The sequence below is a fragment of the Symphalangus syndactylus genome, chromosome 9, assembly GCF_028878055.3.
Source record: "Symphalangus syndactylus isolate Jambi chromosome 9, NHGRI_mSymSyn1-v2.1_pri, whole genome shotgun sequence".
Classification (NCBI taxonomy): domain Eukaryota; kingdom Metazoa; phylum Chordata; class Mammalia; order Primates; family Hylobatidae; genus Symphalangus; species Symphalangus syndactylus.
Genome location: NC_072431.2, coordinates 7,913,061 through 7,933,693, shown reverse-complemented (window position 1 = coordinate 7,933,693; position 20,633 = coordinate 7,913,061). Strand labels below are relative to the sequence as shown.

The 20,633-nt window shown below is 35.9% G+C and overlaps 1 protein-coding gene across 2 annotated transcripts in view; it reads right to left on the bottom strand.

Moving 5' to 3' along the window:
* Positions 1 to 20,633, bottom strand: part of MDGA2 (MAM domain containing glycosylphosphatidylinositol anchor 2) — an 837,606-nt gene that overhangs the window by 460,802 nt on the left and 356,171 nt on the right. The window lies entirely within an intron of this gene.

The following is a 20,633-nucleotide window of genomic DNA, read 5'->3' as shown; positions in this document are numbered from 1 at the left end:
CATCAAGTAAATTATTGACAGCTGCTAGCTTCAAATTGGAGATCATCTCCTTTTGTGAACTAAGCATTTTTGTTTGTAATACATTTGGGAGTGGAAGAGAATGATCATTTCAGTTGAAGGCAAGTGGAAAGGTTATATCTACATGTAAAGGACAGTGATCTCAAGAATTTCCTGATAGATATCTTCAACCTAAACAGTAGTATTACTAGCAGAGGTTGTGATTGCTTAAAAATTAACGCCAATGCCAGCATATTAGGAATGTTTTATCTAACATTAAAGACAATGGATCTTATAGAATTTTAAAATAAATTTGGTAATTCTATGGAAGAAAAAAAGATTATAAGGCCAACTCATGAAAAAAATCATTCTGGGAAAAGCTGTGTTCTGAAAGTAAAATAGAATAGTTTTCAAGATCTGCTGTTTTGTTTTATATAACATAAATGCACAGTCTACCCATAGAGCTTAATAATTGACATCAGGGTGTATTTCATTATCTTTCTCAATTTCAGGCAGAAACTGGAAGATGGAAAAGACCACTTATGATTAATAAAACAACTGGTTATGTCCAGCTCTTTCTAGGTACCAAAGCTTAATCCTGTTACTCAACCTTGAAACTCAGAACCCTGCTTTCCAATATCCGTCATCAAAATGACAGGTAAAAGTTGCCAATAGTAGAATAAGAACAAAACAGTACTTCTAGAAAAGTGGTCTTGACATTAAATATGTATAATAAACACCCTTCAAGAACTTTTTAAAAATACAAATTTCAAAGGTGTTCAGAGACCTGATATATCTGCAGGAAATCCCAGGAATCTGCATTTTTACCAAACACACAGACAGCTACAATGACAGAGCTAGTTAGACTAGGTTCTGGGTATTATATTTGTTGGCTAAAGAAAAATACTCCAAGAATTAAAATATCCTTTTCCTTTGTCTTCTTAAAGTAACTAAACTTTCTGCTATGCATCATTTTACTGATTTGAAAAATTAAATGATGCTTAAGTTAAATGTCCAGTTTGGTCTATAAAACCAATTTATTAAAAATTTTCCATCATGTCTCTGGACTCTGTCTAGACATTGTAATAATTTGTTTGGTTTTATGACATTAGAAATCCTTATCTGTGGTGTTTCTCTTAGTGCTCTGATATGTTTCACACCACATTTCCTACAAATCATTTCAGGCAGTGATCAAATTTGGACTTCAATTTAGATAAGTAATACTAGTGACGTACTTATTTTTAGGCATCTGTCTAATATAGTCATATCCATATTATACAGGTTAACAAACTGAAGAAAATCTATAAATGCTTGCAAAATAAAATAAAACAAATGTTCAATAGAAAATACAGATCCATTATCTTAAAATATATTTCCATGCTAATTTTAGCTTCATACGTGATAGCCCACATGTTTATTAATATATCTAATTATATAGTGACATGACATCCTTTCCAGACTAATTTACACTTGTTATTTTTGTTTTAATTTCAAATCAATGCTTAGTATTGTTATTTTTAAGGTATATCTTTCAAAAACATCATTATGCAAATAAGTAGCTTTATTTAAACCACTTAAATTATACAGTGAGCACACTGTGACATTTACAAGGGTTAATTTTCTGCCATTTTTCTTCTACATTATAACACATTCTTGGAAAAGGTAATTGCCTGCATAGTGCAGTCGTCATGAACCCACCACCTATCCTGTAGGAGGGTGGAATATTCCATCGAATTTTAAGTGTGGAAGTTGTCTTCCTTTTAGTATTCATTAAAGCGTGCTCAATGATAAGGAGAGTATTTTGGAAGCTTCCCTGAATTATTTTGTTTGCACAAAGCTCACTTGAAAGGACCTTAGAGTTCATATAGGTCAGCACTCTTATCTCCCTATTAGGAAAGAAAAGCCTGAGGACATCAAATGACTTCCTCACAATCCTGCGGCTAGTTGTGGCTAAAAGAGACCAAAGCCACTGACCTATTGCTGTTTTCACTACTTGACGCTGTCTATTTAAACTATGTCTGTCATAGTTAAATTAGTGTTCTAAATAACTGCCAAACTAGACCCAGACCTAGACAAGGCTAGGGGTATAAAAAACTATTGAGAAACTATTAATAAAGCAGTTAGAGCACCATACACTACATTAAGAATGTAAGTAGCAGAATTCCTCCAAACTTAACCAAACTTAACAATAGAATGTTGTCCCAGTTCATCATCCTACCTCCAGTACCTGCCAAATCCATGACATTTCACAATGATCAGAATAGTATTTTGAAATTTCTATTTACATTATGTTGTTTCTCTGCTTAAGAACCTACAATATCTCCCTATGACATTTCATAGAGTCCTAATCGTTGTGCATGGGTAGCATTAAGCCCTCTCTCAAGGGTCCTCATGCTTACCATCCAACTAGAAGTCCCATTTCTCTGTAATATCAGGCTATCCTCAGTGAGAATGCAAAGAACCCTGAGATTTTAAGTGTCTTTGCTTATAATGTTCTCCCATCTAAGATTCCTATACCAATAATTGGACCCATGTTCCTGATACCTTCTTGGATTACTTATAAATGATTATCTTCTCTTTTTTTCCAGGAGGTATGTATTTATTGCTTTGTGATTTTCCTTTCTCTCAACATTCAGACACGATAGTAAGCATCTCAGTGCCAGACTGAGCATCATTTTTGGCATCATCCCCATATCACATAATTCACAGCACAGAGAAGGTATTCATTTACTAATTGAGTTTTAGTTCCTATTTTAGCAACTATCACTATAATGACGTCAACTTCTTACTTTAGCAAAATACCAACTATTATGGCAGTGCATTTGCTTACTTTAAATATAAATGCAATTTGCAGTTTTATACCTGAAGCAAGACATCTCTGATCCTCTGCCTTGTTGGTAAAAAACCCCAATTCATCATCCTTAAATTGGACTAAGGGTTATGATCTCCTTTGCCCTGTAGAGTCAGCAATGAATTACAATGTTAAAATATTGCATGAGACTCATATTCATCCAAATTTTCTTGAAGTAAACCAAATCTCATTATGTAAAAGCTTTCCTAACACTAATCATATCAACTATCTTAATCCGAGGACATTTTGGCTTTGGGTTGAAGAGGTCAGCCGAAAAGGGCAAAAGAGAGACATTCTTTTATCTTGTTAGAATATACTTTTGAAAGTTAAACCGAATTCACTCTGGAGAAAGAATACACATAAATTATTCTACAATGGCAACAACCAGGGGCATTTTAATCCTTTCACCTTATATATAGACTTTCAAGCATATATTTATTGAGCAGCTGCTATAGTAGGCATGAGACTCTGTGCTGGGGATATGATGATTAATGCCATGAGCTGCACCTGCTAAAGGCTTACAGCCTACTGGGTTTGTCTAAATTATTTAAAATTATATGATAGTTGAACAGGATAGATACTCTAACAGAAGGAAACGAAAAGTACTAAACAAAGACAAAGCAGAGGATAGCTAAATCTGCCTGGGGGAGTCTAACAAGTTTCACAAAGTCAGTGACATTTAACCTAAGTTTGGAGAGATGCTCTTGGAAGCCAAAGAGGAAGGAGATTTCAGAGACAGAAAACAGTGTGCTCAAAGGCAAATCTGAAATATGCCTTTGTAATATGCCAGTGTGTATTGTGTTTCTGAAATAACCATGTAAAAATGTATCCCCTGTAGTTTATCATTTACTCCATACCTTGCCACTGTACAGCCTTATCAGCTTGCCATTATGTCTCAGACATAGGAGAGACACTGGAGAGGCCTGGGAATGGATAACGGAGGAGATATGCATTTTAGAGGTCTTGTTAGATAGGACATGACAATTAACTGAATCTGAGGGTGAGGGAAAAACTTAAGATGACACTGAAGTTTATACCCTGACTAGGTGAAAGATGACAATTTTTTATTTTAATAGGAGATAGTTTCTTGATCGCCATGGAACTCACATTACCCACCATTGGGGGAATCTTGAGATGAGGGGCTCTAAGCCCCATTCATGGGGTGTGGAGGGTTGTTGGCATGAGGGCTTAGATGAGAAATGTTTCTGATGAAGAAACTTTTTTCAGTAATGGTGATGCTTCCTGAAAAACGTGCTGCTGTCAGACATTTATGGTTTTGGTACTAGGAGCTTTCTCTCCCCTGAGAGCTTCAAGTAAGAGGCTGGTTTTTTAGTTAAATCCCTCAAATCACTCATGCAGCTATTCTCTGGGAATTCAAGTTGCCACCGGCATGTTGCTACTCTTCCACACTAGATCAATGTCACTTATGTTCTTGGTTAAGGTAACAGATCTGTTTCGTTAAGTAGTGTGGAGAGAAGGATGTTCACTGGTCCCTCTCCTACAAGCTCTAGTGAACAGCTCAGTAAACCATGCTGTGCCAGCATTACTCATGTACTATAGATTTTTTGAAGACAGACAGAGAGATAGAGAGACAGAGAAAGAGAAAGAAGGAGAGAGAGAGACAGGCAGATATACAGACACAGACTGACAGCCTATACCTTACTGTTCTCACATGGCCAAAGAGTCAGTATGTATTACTTACACCATTCTCTTAGCTGTCATTCAGTTTTGCTTGTAAAGCAAACATAATAATAACCAAACTTTCTTCCCAGCTTTCTATTGATTTAAGTGATCATATGCTTTCATAAAACACTTCTCACTTTTCTACAACATGTTACATTTAGCTAATCCGCATTGTCAATGATTGGTTTCTTCTGTTTATCTCAAAATGTTCAATGTAGCACGTGTATAGTACTTCGAGGATATGGTGGCTTCCATTCTTTTCTTTCCTACCCGAGTTTCTGGTTTAATATATTACATGAGATCTCCCCCACCTCCCTTTTTCACAATGATATTCTAAACTGTGAATATATTTTTTGTGCATACAGCCCTAGTCCATAATTATTCCTGTTGTTGACAACTCCATTGCCTAACATCTTCCTCATTAGCCTAGTTACATTACATGTTTTATTATCAAAAAATTCGACAGGGCCAGATGTGGTGGCTTATGCCTGCAATCCCAGGACTTTGGGAGTCCGAAGCAGGCAGATCACCTTAGGTCAGGAGTTTGAGACCATCCTGGCCAACATGGTGAAACGCAGTCTCTACTGGAAATACAAAAATTAGCCAGGCGTGGTGGTGGGCGCCTGTAGTCCTACCTACTCGGGAGGCTGAGGCAGGAGAATCACTTGAACCCTGGAGGAGGAGGTTGCAGTGAGACGAGATCTGAGATCGTGTCACTACATTCCAGCCTAGATGACAGAGAGAGACTCTGTCAAAAAAAAAAAAAAAAAGGCAGGAAAAAATATGAAGATTTGAAGAAGGTGAAGAATTCAGTTTTGGATGCTGATGGTGAGTTCACCAATAGCTGACAAGTTGTTGCTGGACATTAAGTTTTAGAGCTTTCAACGGTAGTTGATGCTACATAGAATAGAGGATAGTTCTTTTTTTTTTTTTTTGAGACGGAGTCTCCCTTTGTCGCCCAGGCTGGAGTGCAGTGGCGCAATCTCGGCTCACTGCAAGCTCTGCCTCCCGGGTTCACACCATTCTCCTGCCTCAGCCTCTCCGAGTAGCTGGGACTACAGGCGTCCGCCACCACGTCCGGCTAATTTTTTTGTATTTTTGGTAGAGACGGGGTTTCACTGTGGTCTCGATCTCCTGAACTCGTGATCCGCCCGCCTCGGCCTCCCAAAGTGCTGGGATTACAAGTGTGAGCCATCACGCCTGGCCAGAATAGAGGATAGTTCTATAGGAGAGCATGTAGAGTGAGAATAAGTCATGATAGAACCATGATAAATATGTATTCTTAACTAGAGAAGCTAAAGAAAGAGACAGTGTGATTATAAAGTCAGGGAGGTAGAAGGAGAACAAAGAAAATGAGGTGCTTTAGAAGTTACATGAGTAGACAGCCGAGCACAGTGGGCTGTCCAAAAATATTACTTACCATGGAGTTGTCAGTCAGGAGCAGCACACACAAAAGGTCATTGCCTTTGGGAATTAAGGCAGCATTAGTGAATTTTGACTGAGCTATGGCTGCAGAGAATTGGAGTCAAAAGATGAATGATGTGTGGTCTGACTGAGGAAAAAGATCTCAGTAGGTCAAATCAAGCTTGAAGCAAATAGTAAAATTGCTATTTAGGCTTACTCATATGTAAAAAGGAGTGATAAGTGAAAAACTGAATATTTCAACAATATTGTACCAGCATTTTAGGATTGCAAAGAATAATTACTTTAATCATAAGAAACAACAACACACCATGTTTGTGCTTCTAGCATGACTGCAACTTTATGCCACTACAATATTATTTTCTACTATCCTTCCACATTCTTCAAAAACAAATTTCTCTAAAAGGCCACTTTCTTTCTTTTCTTTTTTCCCTCTCTTTCTGTTAGTTTATTTTTTTTACAAATTCAACTCTGTCAACTTCAGGACCACATATCTCTCCAAGCTGTTAAATATCTTCTGTAAAACAGTCAAGGCTAATCCTCACAGCATTTAAATATGCTACAGTATACAAATAAGCTTAATGTGCCCCATTAAAAAAAAAAAACAGAGACAAAAGAGCAACATTTATCCTCCCATCAACAGGACTCCTCCTGTCTTTCCTTTACTGTCTAGTGATTAGAAATAATGATAACACATTCACAGCCATCCTCGGCATGAGCTTTGCCCTCCTCAGTCTACTACAGTCTGGCTCTGCCTATCATTTCTATTTCTAAAAGAACAGGGCAGGAAAATAGAAGATCATTTGCCTCTCCTTCAGCCTTAGCTTGCTTGCTTTTACTTCTGTGCAAAGATCTTTGAAATTACATACTTGTCCTACACTATAACACAATAAAGACTATTCTATTATCCCACTGCCATACTCCCTGCACCCATGAACATAAACATATATCCAAACATGCACATAAGCTAAATGTTCAACTTGTATATCTATTCAATAATTTCTTCAAAAAATAGTGAAAATCTTTCTGTAATTGTCAATTATGTAATCCCAAATAGAAAAATATTCTGATACATAAACAACATATAGATTATTTTAAGTCAGACTGCAGATCATTTTATTTGTTTGATTCCATTGGTTATTTTAAACTAACTACAATGTCCACAGCAGTGTAAACTTATTTCTGCACTCTCTCTACCAACCTCCCACCGCCGTGTTTAGTTAACATTGTATTCCTGTCCACTAGAGGTAAATATTTTTTTGTCCTTAATTTGATGAGTTGTAAAGTTAAAGTAGTAAGATCCTATTGATAAACTGGATTTAATCAAGAGAAGATCATATCTTTCTCATATGACTTTAGTTGAAAGGCCTTGATTATGAAAGGTTTTTAATATTTTGTATTATTTCTTTAGTACATGTTGGGCAGCATTGTTATAAAGTAACTGAACCACACTATGAGACTTTACAAAGTAAGGCAATTAAATTAAATCCAGAAGCTTCTGGCTTCAGATGGCAATTATTAATGTTTGCTAAATAATAAAAGTTGACATAATTTTTTAGGTTGATGTTAACCAAGAATTTAAAGAAAAAACTTTAAACATTTAATTTAAGTTAAATTTTAATTTAATTTGTTATTTAAAGTCAAATTACTTATTTATGTGCAGTATACGGTATACTACTTTGAAAGACAGATGAAAGTTTGTCATCAAAAGAGACCGATGACATTCAATAACAATTTAATTTTAAACTTATATTAAATGTACATTAAATTTTAACGGTAAACAAAAAAGCAATTATGTAATTTAAATTCTAATGGTAAGACAATGATAAAAAGCAATCATATTTTCTGTGTAAAAACTATCTTGTTTGACAAGTATTAACTTTATAAAAAATTGAATACAAAATTGCAAAATATTATTCTGAATTATCTTCCACAAAACAACATGTGTCCTATTTTTTAAAACAAAGCACTATCAATTCTAAAAATGTTATTTCACGAAGATTTCCACATTTGCAGCTTCAGATTTCATCAGGATTACCTTTATTTGTTTTCATCTAGAAAAGTTGCCTATTAGCATCTAAGCCTAAAACTTCAAAAATCCTTGCATGTTTTAGAGATGAAAAAAAAAGTTACAGTGAATCTAAGGTTCATAACATTCTTTTCAAATACAGCGTTTGACAACTTCTGACAAGTATGCCAGAGAAGAACCATGGGCCATCAAGTATAGGCAGTCACGCATAGCCATCCGTCATCCATGTTCCCTGTCTCTACCTGGGTGTTCCCGCCCTAAGTTCCTCACCATGTTCTTCCCAGTAGATTTGACCTGAACCTGGAAGATATTTGAAAATCCATCAAATATTTAACTAATCTCACATGTTGCTCAAACGACTTGTATAAACTAAGTGGAATACCCCAACTTGAAGGTAAATATTGTAGGGAACTAAGCTTTCCTCTTCTTTGGTATGAATGTAACATCACATAATGAATATATATATATATATTCCTTATTTTATATTGGATCTTATGCCACATCCTGAATTGTCTCCAACTAAAGGTTAAATTAGAGGCCGGGCGCGGTGGCTCACGCTTGTAATCCCAGCACTTTGGGAGGCCGAGGCGGGCGGATCACGAGGTCAGGAGATCGAGACCACGGTGAAACCCCGTCTCTACCAAAAATACAAAAAATTAGCCGGGCGTGGTGGCGGGCGCCTGTAGTCCCAGCTACTCGGAGAGGCTGAGGCAGGAGAATGGCGTGAACCCGGGAGGCGGAGCTTGCAGTGAGCCGAGATCGCGCCACTGCACTCCAGCCTGGGCGACAGAGCAAGACTCCGCCTCAAAAAAAAAAAAAAAAAAAAAAAAAAAAAGGTTAAATTAGATGTTTACCAAATCAGTAAATTTTAGACCAAAAACCCCATAACTATTCCAGAAATCTTGGCAACTAGGTCATAGAGTATAAAACAAACAAACAAACAAGAAAGCTGAGATAAAAACAAGGGAGCTTACCTCTTGCCTTTATAGTACCATTTTTTATAGGTTTTGCAATATTTACAAGAATATAGTAAAAGAGGGAGAGAAGCTATTGTAACACCGCAGGAAAGGATGGCATTTAATCCTTAAAATCTTTGATCAGGTCTTTCCCTCTAAATCAAACTTGTGAAATGGCATCCTGTTAATAGTGTCAGAAGCCATATATCATGTGGTCAATGAACTCTTCCAGGTTCTTTGAACCAAATCTTCCTTGCCTCTTATAAATTATCATAGCACCTTAAGAGATCAGGACTCCTAAAGGCAGAGGTACTGATGACACCATTTTCTAATCTTTCTGGACTGAAATGTATACTTAAATCCTTCTCTAAAATTAAGGGCTCTTCAGTTTTCTTGGAAACATCCATAAAGCCCCAGCAAATACTAACCAAAATGAAATTAGTCTTATCATTGTGCTCCAACCTTAAGCATAAATTGGGTAATTAGAGAGAGCCATTATTTTTTCCAGCCTAACTCATCAAGAAAACAAATGAAATTTACTATGAAATATGACAAAAAAGAAAACTTCAATTTGCTTTTCCAAGAGTAGCAATAGTAGGCAGAGAATTGTGAGGATCTGGCCTGCCAGTGTCCCCACTGTTTCTCTCCATTGAGAAATCACTGCCACTGCCTGTGACTAGCCCAAAGGACAAGTTTCTTAGCCTGTCAAAAAACATCTTGGATCCCAGGAGAGAGGGATCAGTGAGATAACGGAACATACCCCAAGTCTGGCTCTTTCCTCCTTCTACAAAAGGCGGAAGAACAGTTACCACAAGGTAGAAATGATTCAGACTCCACTGGGGCAATACCCTCATGGACTGTAAACTTAGTAAATATCAAGCACCTGTGTAATTCATGTTATTTTTGATGATCTATAGTCCTCTCTAAAACCCTGAAAATCATGTGTTTTTTATTTCCATTTGAACAAAATTAATATCCCCAGTGAAGGTTTGTGAATTGCCAAAGCTTAGTTTTGATGCCAATTCTGCCTTATGCTAGAAACACATTTTGTGATTTTTTAATATATATTATAATTTCATTTTACCCTGCTGCATTCCCATTTTTAAAAGTCTAGACATTCCTTTGTGTCTTTGGGGATTTGGGGAGAAAGAATAGAATACAGAAAAACAATTATAAATCATTTATACTCTGATAAAAAAAGATACTCTTATTAGGTTAATTGGTGCCATGAGAATCTAAAGTAAAAACATTTGTTTAAACCACACAATGTGAAACATAAGCAATTATTAGTACATATGAAAATTCAGCTCCTAATTTTTTAAATATTAGGCTTTGACAATCTCATAGATTTAGATATAGGAGCTGAATTATCCAAAATTTCTGCTCAAACAATTCAGTTTTCATTTATTTGAGGATGCAGTCCTGAAATTCGCTCTGTAAGTATGTATCTCAGGGCTTCACATATGTGGCTATGTGGCATGGTACTTCCCAGGAACCTTCTTATATCTGCCATCTTCCAGATTACCTGTAACCTCAGGCTCCCAGGGCTGAGCCTCACACTCTGGCCTCTCCAAAGGCACTGGTACCATTTTGGCTTGCAATAGAGCAAGACCCTACTCTCAGTGGTAAAGAGCATATACTTCATTCTCCTGAGTAAATTAATAAACACCTCTTCTAAGAATTGTCACTAATAATGTTAGAGTTTGTTAATAAAATAAACAATATAGGAAATTTGCATTGTCATGACAGTCCTTTTTGTTTTTTAAGGCAGTGGCACCATCACAAATCACTGTAACCTCCAACCTTCTGAGCTGAAAGGATCTTCCCATCTCAACCTCCTGAGTAGCTAGGACTACAAGGTCATGCCACCATGACCAGCTAATTTTTAAAGATTTTTTTTTTTTTTTTTTTTTGTAGAGATAGGGTATTTCCATATTGCCCAGGCTGGTCTTGAACTCCTAGCCTCACATGATCCTCTCACCTCTGCTTCCTGAAGTGCCGGAATTTCAGGCATGAGCTACCATGCCTGGCCTATCACAGAACCTTAGAATCTTAATAACAGTGGAAAATCAAACGGATGACTCACAACACTTAAATATACAAGATTTTTAAATTTAATTATATATATACATATATATAAACCTATTTTCTCTAATACAAACTGCTAATTAATATTTCCCTGCCGTTTTTAAACTAATGAAGAAATATTAATACATAAAAAGTAACTAAGCATTACTTGTAGCCATACTCTCTCATTGTTAAATGTAAAATTATTCTGCTTAGATTCTCACACCAGAATTTGCACAACTTTAATTTTAAATGCTATCTTGGAAATTATTCTATATTAACCCCAAAGAAGTGATGAGATCATGTTTTTGTTAGATGTCAAACCAAATAAGCTATTTAGACTTTAACTAATCTAAGTTGTAAAACACATGGATCGGTGCCTTTCAAAATGTATTTTCTTTTTATTTTACTTTTTAAAATAAGGTAAGGTCTGGCTCTGTCATCCAGGCTGGAATGGAGTGACACTACCTTGGCTCACTGCAGACTTAACCTTCCAGGCTCAAGCAATCCTCCTGCCTCAGCCTCCCATGTAGCTGAGAACACAGGCACAAGCCACTGTGACTGGCTAACTTCTTCTTCCTCTTTTTTTTTTTTGCTAGAGATGGAGTCTCATTGTTATTACCCAGGCTGGTCTCAAACACTTGGGCTCAAGCAACTCTCCGGCCTCTGCCTCCCCATATACTGGGATTACAGGCATGAGCCACCATGCCCAACTCAAAATGTACTTTCAAAAATAAGTGGTCTATACATGTTCAATGTTGTTCTATCCAAATCATTTTTAAAGAAATTTACATAATTCAATAATTTGTTTTTGCCTGAGATATTAGTAAATGTAATAAGTAAAATAATTAATTGGTTACTCCTAATGCTGGAGTCAGTGTGAAGAAATATATACTTCCATACTTCCTGGATGGCGTCAGTACAGCTGTGGGGGGAAGCAGTTTGTCAGTGTTGATCCAAATATGAAATATACTTCACTTTTGGCCCATCTCTAAAAAAATTACTGTAAGAAGACAAATTGCCAAAAGATACATATACAAGTAGCCCACCGTAATATTTATATTGGGAGAAACTGTCAATAACAGCATATATGGAAAAATATACATTTGTAACTCCAAATATTACACTGGCATGGAAAAATATTGACATCGTTTGATTTTTAAAAACACACTTTGAGAAGAGTGTGAAGTGTATAGAGAGTGAGTGAGCAGTGCGGTTTTCAGCAAGAGCTCTAAACTTCACTGTGTCACACTGGGCAAATGGTTTGACCTTTCTGTGCCTCTGTTTCTGTATCTGTAAAGTTGATTAATAATTTAACCTTCCACAAAAGATTTTATGAGCATGTGATCATTAATGCTTAATGGAACCATGTCCCACCCATAGTGTGCTGGCCGCAGGTGTACACCATTAATATTTTCTAGTTTATGTGTAAACTCAGTACATATACAGATAGTATGTACACCTAAGAGTTCTCTAAAAAGATGTTCTCAAAATTTTTTTCTTAAAACATAATTGTTCAGGCACAGTGGCTCACGCCTGTAATCTCGCACTTTTGGAAGCAGAGGCAGGAGGATAACTTAAAGCCAGGAGTTTGAGACAACACTGCACAATATAGCAGGACCTCATCTCGACAAAAGAAACAAAAAATTAGCTGGGCTTGGTGGCATGAGCCTGTATCCCTAGCTAATTGTGAGGCTTAGGTGGGAGGGTCCCTTGAGCCCAGGAATTCGAGGCAGCTGTGAGGTATAACTGCAACATTGCACTCCAACCTGGGTGACAGCAAGATTCTGTCTCCAAAAAAAAAGTGATAACAGAGATAATCATACAAGAGGGAAAGGATATGAACAAGTATAATCATTAAAGTGGTTTTATTTCTTAAATGATTGCTAAAATTATAAATATCAAGCAATAAAGTATTGGATTAATAAAGTGTGAAAAATCCATAAATAGATTACAATATGACCAATACAAAAATGGTATAGTTTATTGACATGACAAGAAATCCATAATATATTGCTAAGAATAATGTGCATAGTATGACCCCATTAATGTACTATTGCATATTGTGTACCTAGAGACTTGTCTAGAGGGATGTTAACTAGAATGTTAACAATGATGATGTCTTGGAGCAGTTAATTTTCTGATATCTTTGCTTTTGGCTTAATATGGTTCTGTATTTTTCAATTTTTTTGTACAATGAACACATTTTTTTCCCCAGAGCTAATACAATGATTCTGTAGTTTATTTCTAAGTTTTGGAGCTAAGCTCTATCTCCCTGACTATAATACTTTTTCTACTTTCTACTTTACAGTTACCCTGGTTCTCTTAAACCAGATGGATAAAGGAAACACTTATCTATCTGGATCCACTACATTTTTCTCTGTGAACTTCCAGACATTTTTTATGGACTTAGAATCTTCTGACTTGTCTTATATTTTGTTTCTGGCCTTCAGAAAGCTCACCCTCTTCTTTGCCCTAGCAAGTCTGCCTGAAGCAAAACCAACACCTCTATTTATAACTTCTAAAAAGTTTGCCTTTTTCACTTATTGTGTTACTGTAAGTGACTTTCTTGGCAGGGTCTTAGTAGGCATCACGTGATATAAATCTTGGGTCATTATTGGAGCATAACAAGTATTTGTCATTTTCCAAGATGCCAATGTAGATTTTTGCTTTTCCTTCTCCCACATTCCTTAATGAAACTCAACAGCTTCTTGCACTCTTCCAATCTTATTTGAATTCTTTTCCATTCATTTATATAGCAAATAAGGCAATACACAAAAATCCAAAGAATGACCAAGCTCATTAAGATTTAGGTCACTGTCTCTGTCAACTTGGCAAGGCCACTTTTAGTGGCCCACTGTCCTAAGGGTTTATCTCCCAAATACCAATATTATAATTTTACAATATCAACATAATTTAGAGCAGTAACTAAAACAGTCAAAATTTAACGCAAAGAAAAAAAGCAATGTTATTTTTTCATAATAATTTTCTGCCACAAGTTTTTTTTTTTTTTTCACATCTGCCTAATGGTATTGGCAAAAAAAAAAAAAAACCTTCCTCTAGTTATAAAGTCTTCAATGAAAAAAGAGTTAAATCTTCCCAATGTTGCTAATTTATTGTGATGTGTGTGAAGTTGGATTTGCTGAGTTGGAAATGCTAGCATAATCTAAGGTAATCTCCTTTTCCTCATTTGTATAATGGGGATGATATGGCTTTCTACCTCATACTGTTGTAGCACTCACATTATATAATTCATATCTAGGACTTACCATACTTTCTGGCTTATGGCATTAACCATTCAAATTTTTAGTTTTTGTTGAAAGTCTAAAATCTCCATGTATGGAGCAAACATGTGAAAAGTAATATTATTGCTCATTACTAAAAAACATTACATTTTCTTCTCAATAATTTCTACAAAACCCCAAGAAATAAAAAATAAGTGCATTTGTAAAAATAAACCCCAACTTTATGTATATTGCCCACGTAAAGAAATGATCAAAATTGTCAACAAATCTAAAGTTCTCTTTTTGAGGTCAGTTCATCAAATAAATGAAGGAAAATTGTTGCTGAAAATTTCAACTGAAACTGGGCTTTTCAAAAATAAACACGGAAAATAACTTGTTTAAGTACTGTTTCATTTACTTAATGTCACAAACAAATATATAAAAATAAGGAAATATCTAATAACTAACTAGCAGGCTTATCAACAGAGAAGGACTTCTGACGGGCTTCTGGCTAATCAACCACTAGAATCAGCATTCTTAGAAATAACATTTTAATATTTAGAATGCAAAGTATGTATTTGATTCCCTATTATAAACTCAAAAGGAGCCACGTATTTGTAGAAAATTAAGAGAAATATCCAAACAAGCTATTATAAAATGGCATTTTCCATACTGAAATTACAATACCCAAAATGAATAGTCAAAAAGTGACATAAACCAGAAATGTTATTACGCAAATGAAGCCTCTATTTTAATTAATGGTTGAGAATGAGAGACCTGAGGGCCTAATTCCAGAGCTATTTTGACATATATCAAACTTTCCTTAATTTACACTGAAAGGCCTTTTTGACAAGTTCTCATGTCGATAAGTTCCTGTTAGCTACCAGTACCTTGAAGTGGTATATTGTCACTGACCTACATTACTATATCAAACTATGACAGCAAATTAACAGTTACACATAATCCTAATTCAGATGACAGTCTCTAGCCAAACATTTAGAAGAGCACGTCAGTAACAATGAAATATTTCTGCTTCTACATTACTCATTTGATGAGTGACACTAAAGAAAAGATAAATACAATAATAAATAGCTGTACAGGTACTCAAAATCTTTTTTTACTTAGTATTTAGTGCAAAGATTGCATAATTCATTTCTGGAAATAAACTTCCTCTTTAAATAAACAGAGAAGTAAGCATTAATTTTGAGAAACCTAAGGACTGTCTTGCACATGATATATGTGTGTATATTTATGAAAACCTCAAATCAAAAATATTTACTTATGTCATGATATTTGTTTTTAATTATTTTGTATCTTCTTGAGATGCAGACTGCTGACAATGTGGTGTGAAGCTAAGGGCATTTATACCTTTTTTTTGGAAGAGTTTACCTAAAGCTCTGATTATATCTTTTCAAGAAAAGCTTCCTGTAATGCTAGTCAACACTAAGTAAGCCTTCCCCTAGAAAGACCATGTTCTCCCATTAGTGATTTATATGGGGAGAGGACCTAGGGCTCATCCCAATTTGGTTGTATAGGGAAAAGAGTCAAAAACCATAAGACTGGCCCTATGCTACTCTAGCTTTTTCTCATCCATTCTAACCTGGAGAACACATACATTATGTTTAGAACGGCCCAGTTACCATTTATATGGTCCACAAATTTATAGTTTCCATATAGACTTTGCCCTGTATTCTAGGCCCCTATGCACAGCTGTCTACTCGACAGTTTCTCTTGATGTCTTAAATATATCCCAATATATCCAATTGAATTCATGTTCAACACCTCTCTTCTCTCAAAAAAGCTGTCTTTTTTCAGCCTTTCCTACATCATTGAATGGCAATACCATCGGAAATGTTTCATATACCACAAACATAAGAACTCGCCCTTTTAATCTGTCCATTTCCTCCATCTTTGCCATTCTCATGCCAATGCAAGCCACTATCATCTCTCACTCCAACTACTGCAAAAGCAGTCTGATTGTCCCTATCCCATTGAATCTCCAGATAGAACACTAGTGATCTTTTCAAAATGACCATATTAATCCCGTACTCAGCAATCTTCAATAGTTTTCTAACACTTTAAAAGTAAAATTGTCATTAACATGACCTTAAAAACCCTGGAAATTCTTCCTCTGCTTCCTCAGGGTATTCAAACTCCTTTCTCTCTCTTTCCAGTCTTTCTAACTTGCTCTGTTTAATCCTGGCCCAAGGCCTTTGCATGCATGTTGTTCTCCCTAGTTTCGAAGTCCTTTCCACTAATCTAATTGCTTACCTAAAACTCAGCTCCAGTGTCCCCTCCTCATGGACACCTTCCTTGACCCCTGTGAACAAATCCAATCATTCATTTATGGGTACTCAGAGCTCCATAAACCAGCTCTTCATACTACTTAACGTGATACAGTTTTACACATGTATCTGTGATTGTTAAAGTCAGTCAGTCACCTTCTGTTAAAAATAAACTCCTTACAAGCAAGAACTGCACCTGATTTTATTGGCATTTTATCCCAAGGACCAAGCACTGTGACCAGCACATTGTGTCGTTCATTCAGTGCTTACCAAACGAATTAATTAATGCAGCAGAAAAAAATGGCCTATCTAGATTTATGGTAGAATGAAAAGGAGGGAGGAAGGGAGAAAGGAAGGGAGGGGGGACAGGGAGGAAGGAAGGAAGGAAGGAAGGAAGGAAGGAAGGAAGGAAGGAAGGAAGGAAGGAAAGAAAGAAACAGAGAAGCAAAACATAATTCTTGAATATGTGCAAACACTAGAACTCTAATTTTACAAATTACTTGCAGTTCTATTTCTAAATTCTATGTTTTCCTAACCGATTGTCACTTGATCAAATGAAACTAATTCACGTCAATATCCCTTATGGTAAGATAAGTTATATCATACTTTCCTTTAACCTGAGGAGTAAAGACTAATTGCCTTTCCTATGTTCTATTTATTATGTGGTAACTTCTACATATAAAAATGTCGGAAAGTGTGCTGCTTAAAATGCACATTATGATTGTATTACAATATTTTCCCGAGGTGTCATATTATAATATTCTTACTGATTTGTGGATCGTCAATCACCTCCTATTATTCTGGACTGGAACAGTAGACTATCTGCTTCATGTAGGCAAGTCACAGATACTGACATTTGTAAATAACACCCTTGAGTTTGAACAAATTCCAACAAATCTTCTCTTCTGTGAGTGTACATTTCTGATTTGCAGGCAAGTTGTAAAACATCTATTATAATCTGCAAAATTATATTTGTTTTTCAAATAATGAAATTGTTTTTACCCATTTCTAGACCTTTATTCATCTTAAAGTATTAAATATATGTTCCTCCTATTACATCAACACCTTGTAAACTAAATGATTAAAAGTATACCCCATTTTCAGCTAACACATGCTACTAAACTCCAACCTATAGAAAGAAGGTGTCAAGGGTATTTAATCTCTTCAGGCTCATCTCCATATTTTCTATAGACCTGATAAAAATTATCAAAGCTTTATGTTCCATGATAGATATACTTCCTAATAGATATTTCACCTACCATTTTTTATGGGAAGAAAGTACACTATGCTCTACTACCTTGAATCTTTTGTTTGTCTTATGGCAGCAATAGGAGAAACATACTTTAAAGACATTTTTTCTGTAATATTACCAAAAAAGGACATGTCATTTATTATAGATGGAATGTGTTCCCCTAAAAGAGAAATGCTGGAGTCTCAACCTCCATTAATTCAGAATATGACTTTATTTAGAGTTAGGATCTTGATAAGGGTAATCAAGATCAATTGAAGTCTTTAGAGTGGGTTCTAATACATATACAGATGTTCTTGTATAAGGGGGGAAATTTGGACACAGACAAGCACACAACAAGAATGCCATATAAGCATCAAAGCAGAGACTGATGCGTTGCATCTCCAAGGAACACCAAAAGCTAGGGGAGAGGTTTGAAACAGATTCTTCCTTACAGCCCTCAGAAGAAACCAACCCTGTGGACACCTTGATCTTGGACTTAGAGTCTCCAGAACTGTGAGACAATAAATTTGTTAAAGCCATCCAGTTTGCAGCACTTTGTTGCAGCTGCCCTAGCAAACAAATACACTATTAAACAATTTGTGGCTGGGTGTGGTGGCTTATGCCTGTAATCTTAACCTATTGGGAAGCCAAGGCAGGAGGATCGGCTGAGCCCAGGAGTTCAAGGCTGCAGTGAGCTACGACCATGCCACTGCAACTCCAGCCTGGGTGACAGAGATACTGTCTCAAAAACAAAAACAAAAAAATCTGTGAGAAAGATGGGATGCTTACAGTTTGGCATTTCTCCCTGATTATATGAGAATATAGTTACCAAACCTGTATGTGAGTATGAATGATAGCATCCGATACATCTACCTGTCCTTCCTTCCTTCATGCTCCCCTCCATTTTCCTGTCTCTACCACTTTCTTTTCCTTCGATATTTTTCTCTCCTCTTTTCCTCCATCCCTCCATCCTTTCTCTCCTCCCTTCCTTTCTTCCTTTGAATAGTGTGATGAATAATGATGCTCTCAACCTTCCAAATACTAATAAAGAGAAACTTGAGTTTTCCAAGTGTAGAAGTTCAATTTTATTGTATCTTAAACTTACATATAGTAAACTTAAGTGAGGGATGGTTATAAAATCTGAACTTATATCAATAACCTCCTCCATTTTTCCTGGAGGGGAAGAGCCTGAGTTAAAGAGATTTAAGAATGCTTTGAGTACTTGTGTTGGCCCTAAAGTTAGGGGAAATCTATCAATCTCTGCCATTTACCCAAAAAACATTGTACCCCAGATTAAACTGAACCAAAACCTTATAAGAGATTATGGGTAAAGAAGACATAAGCAAGGGCTTCATCGGCAGAGGAGTTTCAAGGACATCGTGTGGTATATTATGGCAAGGATGTGACCTTTCTAGGAAACACATGTAAAGTATACAGGTGACTACACAGGACATATCTGAAGGTGAATGAAGGCAGACAGAATAGACTGTGGTTCCTGAATGATTAGCTGTCTGCTCTGTCTTAGCTTGAGAGTGGAAACACATACACACACACACACAAAAGTGACTCTGTACTCAGTTCTGGGTAACCCTATGCATTTGCTCTTGAGATTCTCTTATGTGACAGACCTGACCTTGATCACTGGACTAAGAAAAGAGCTTGGTTGGCATTTTTCCTTGCCTTTCAATTAATAGCTCTTTGACACAGCTAGTGTTTAATAGAGCATTGTTAACATCACAAAAAATAGTTCCTGCAGATTTTATTTATCAAACGAAATGTCTTGACTAAAAGATGCATTCTATTTCTGACTACCAAACATTGATTGCCCTAAAGGCTGGTAATTGAAACCCAACCTCTACCTGCTTAGCTTGTCAACATTCAATGCCAGTTGTCTCCCCCCAGAGAATGAGATTACCATCTGCTATTCTGTGGTTTCTTCTGTGCTACAAACAAATTTAGTAGGAACTATTAAAGCTAATTAACAGTCATAGACTATCCTATGATACTCAACTTACTGCATTTTTATCTAAGCCAGAGAAAAAAGAAAAACTACAACACTGTTCATAAGTGATTGCTTAGTTTTACAAGTTAAAGATGCTTACAAACCAAGAGCAGTGCAATGACCTTAATAAGAATGTAGTCACATTGGATTACTAAATTTCCATAAACTTTTTGTCTGGAAAATTGCTATGCCTTTACTTCCATCTTCTCTCTCTTTAATAACTATTGATCGGTAACATTAAAAAAAGAATGTTTCTTTAATAATTCATTTTTAATAATTTATATTGAGAAAGTCCCTTTCAGTTCTGGAGCTTACTACTTTACAACTGTATGAAACATTCGACTTAGAAATAAATAGCTAGTTTATTTGTCATTAAAATGCTAAGAATGGCTCTTCTTTAAAAATACTCAACTTCAAACGTAGGAGGAAACTGAGTGGAGAGAGAGACAGACAGAGACAGAGATATTCCCAGATATTCCACAGAAAAAGTACTTCCTGTTAACAGTGTTATATTTGGATTTGATTTCCTATCAGTGGAGAAACAGACCAACAGACATGGGCCATATGTCACAGAGTATACATTTTTAAACCTTAGCAGAAATAACTTAAAACAGCAGAGTACACAGTTGTAAAGCGGGGAAGCTAAAGATTTCTACACGTAAAATAACATTTTCCCTTCTTTAATAGGTATTCTACTGACAAGCTTTAAAGTGCGAAAATTAGCTTATCCTCTGACAACAGTCTTGGGAAGTAGTTTTGTGCTCTATTCCATTTCGTGCTTTATTATTATTATTATTATTATTAGTGCTTTCTAGCAAGAAAATAAGGAAGCCTAAAAAATAAAAATTAGTGCTAAGTTTTTTGAACTCAAACAATCTGATGAGGA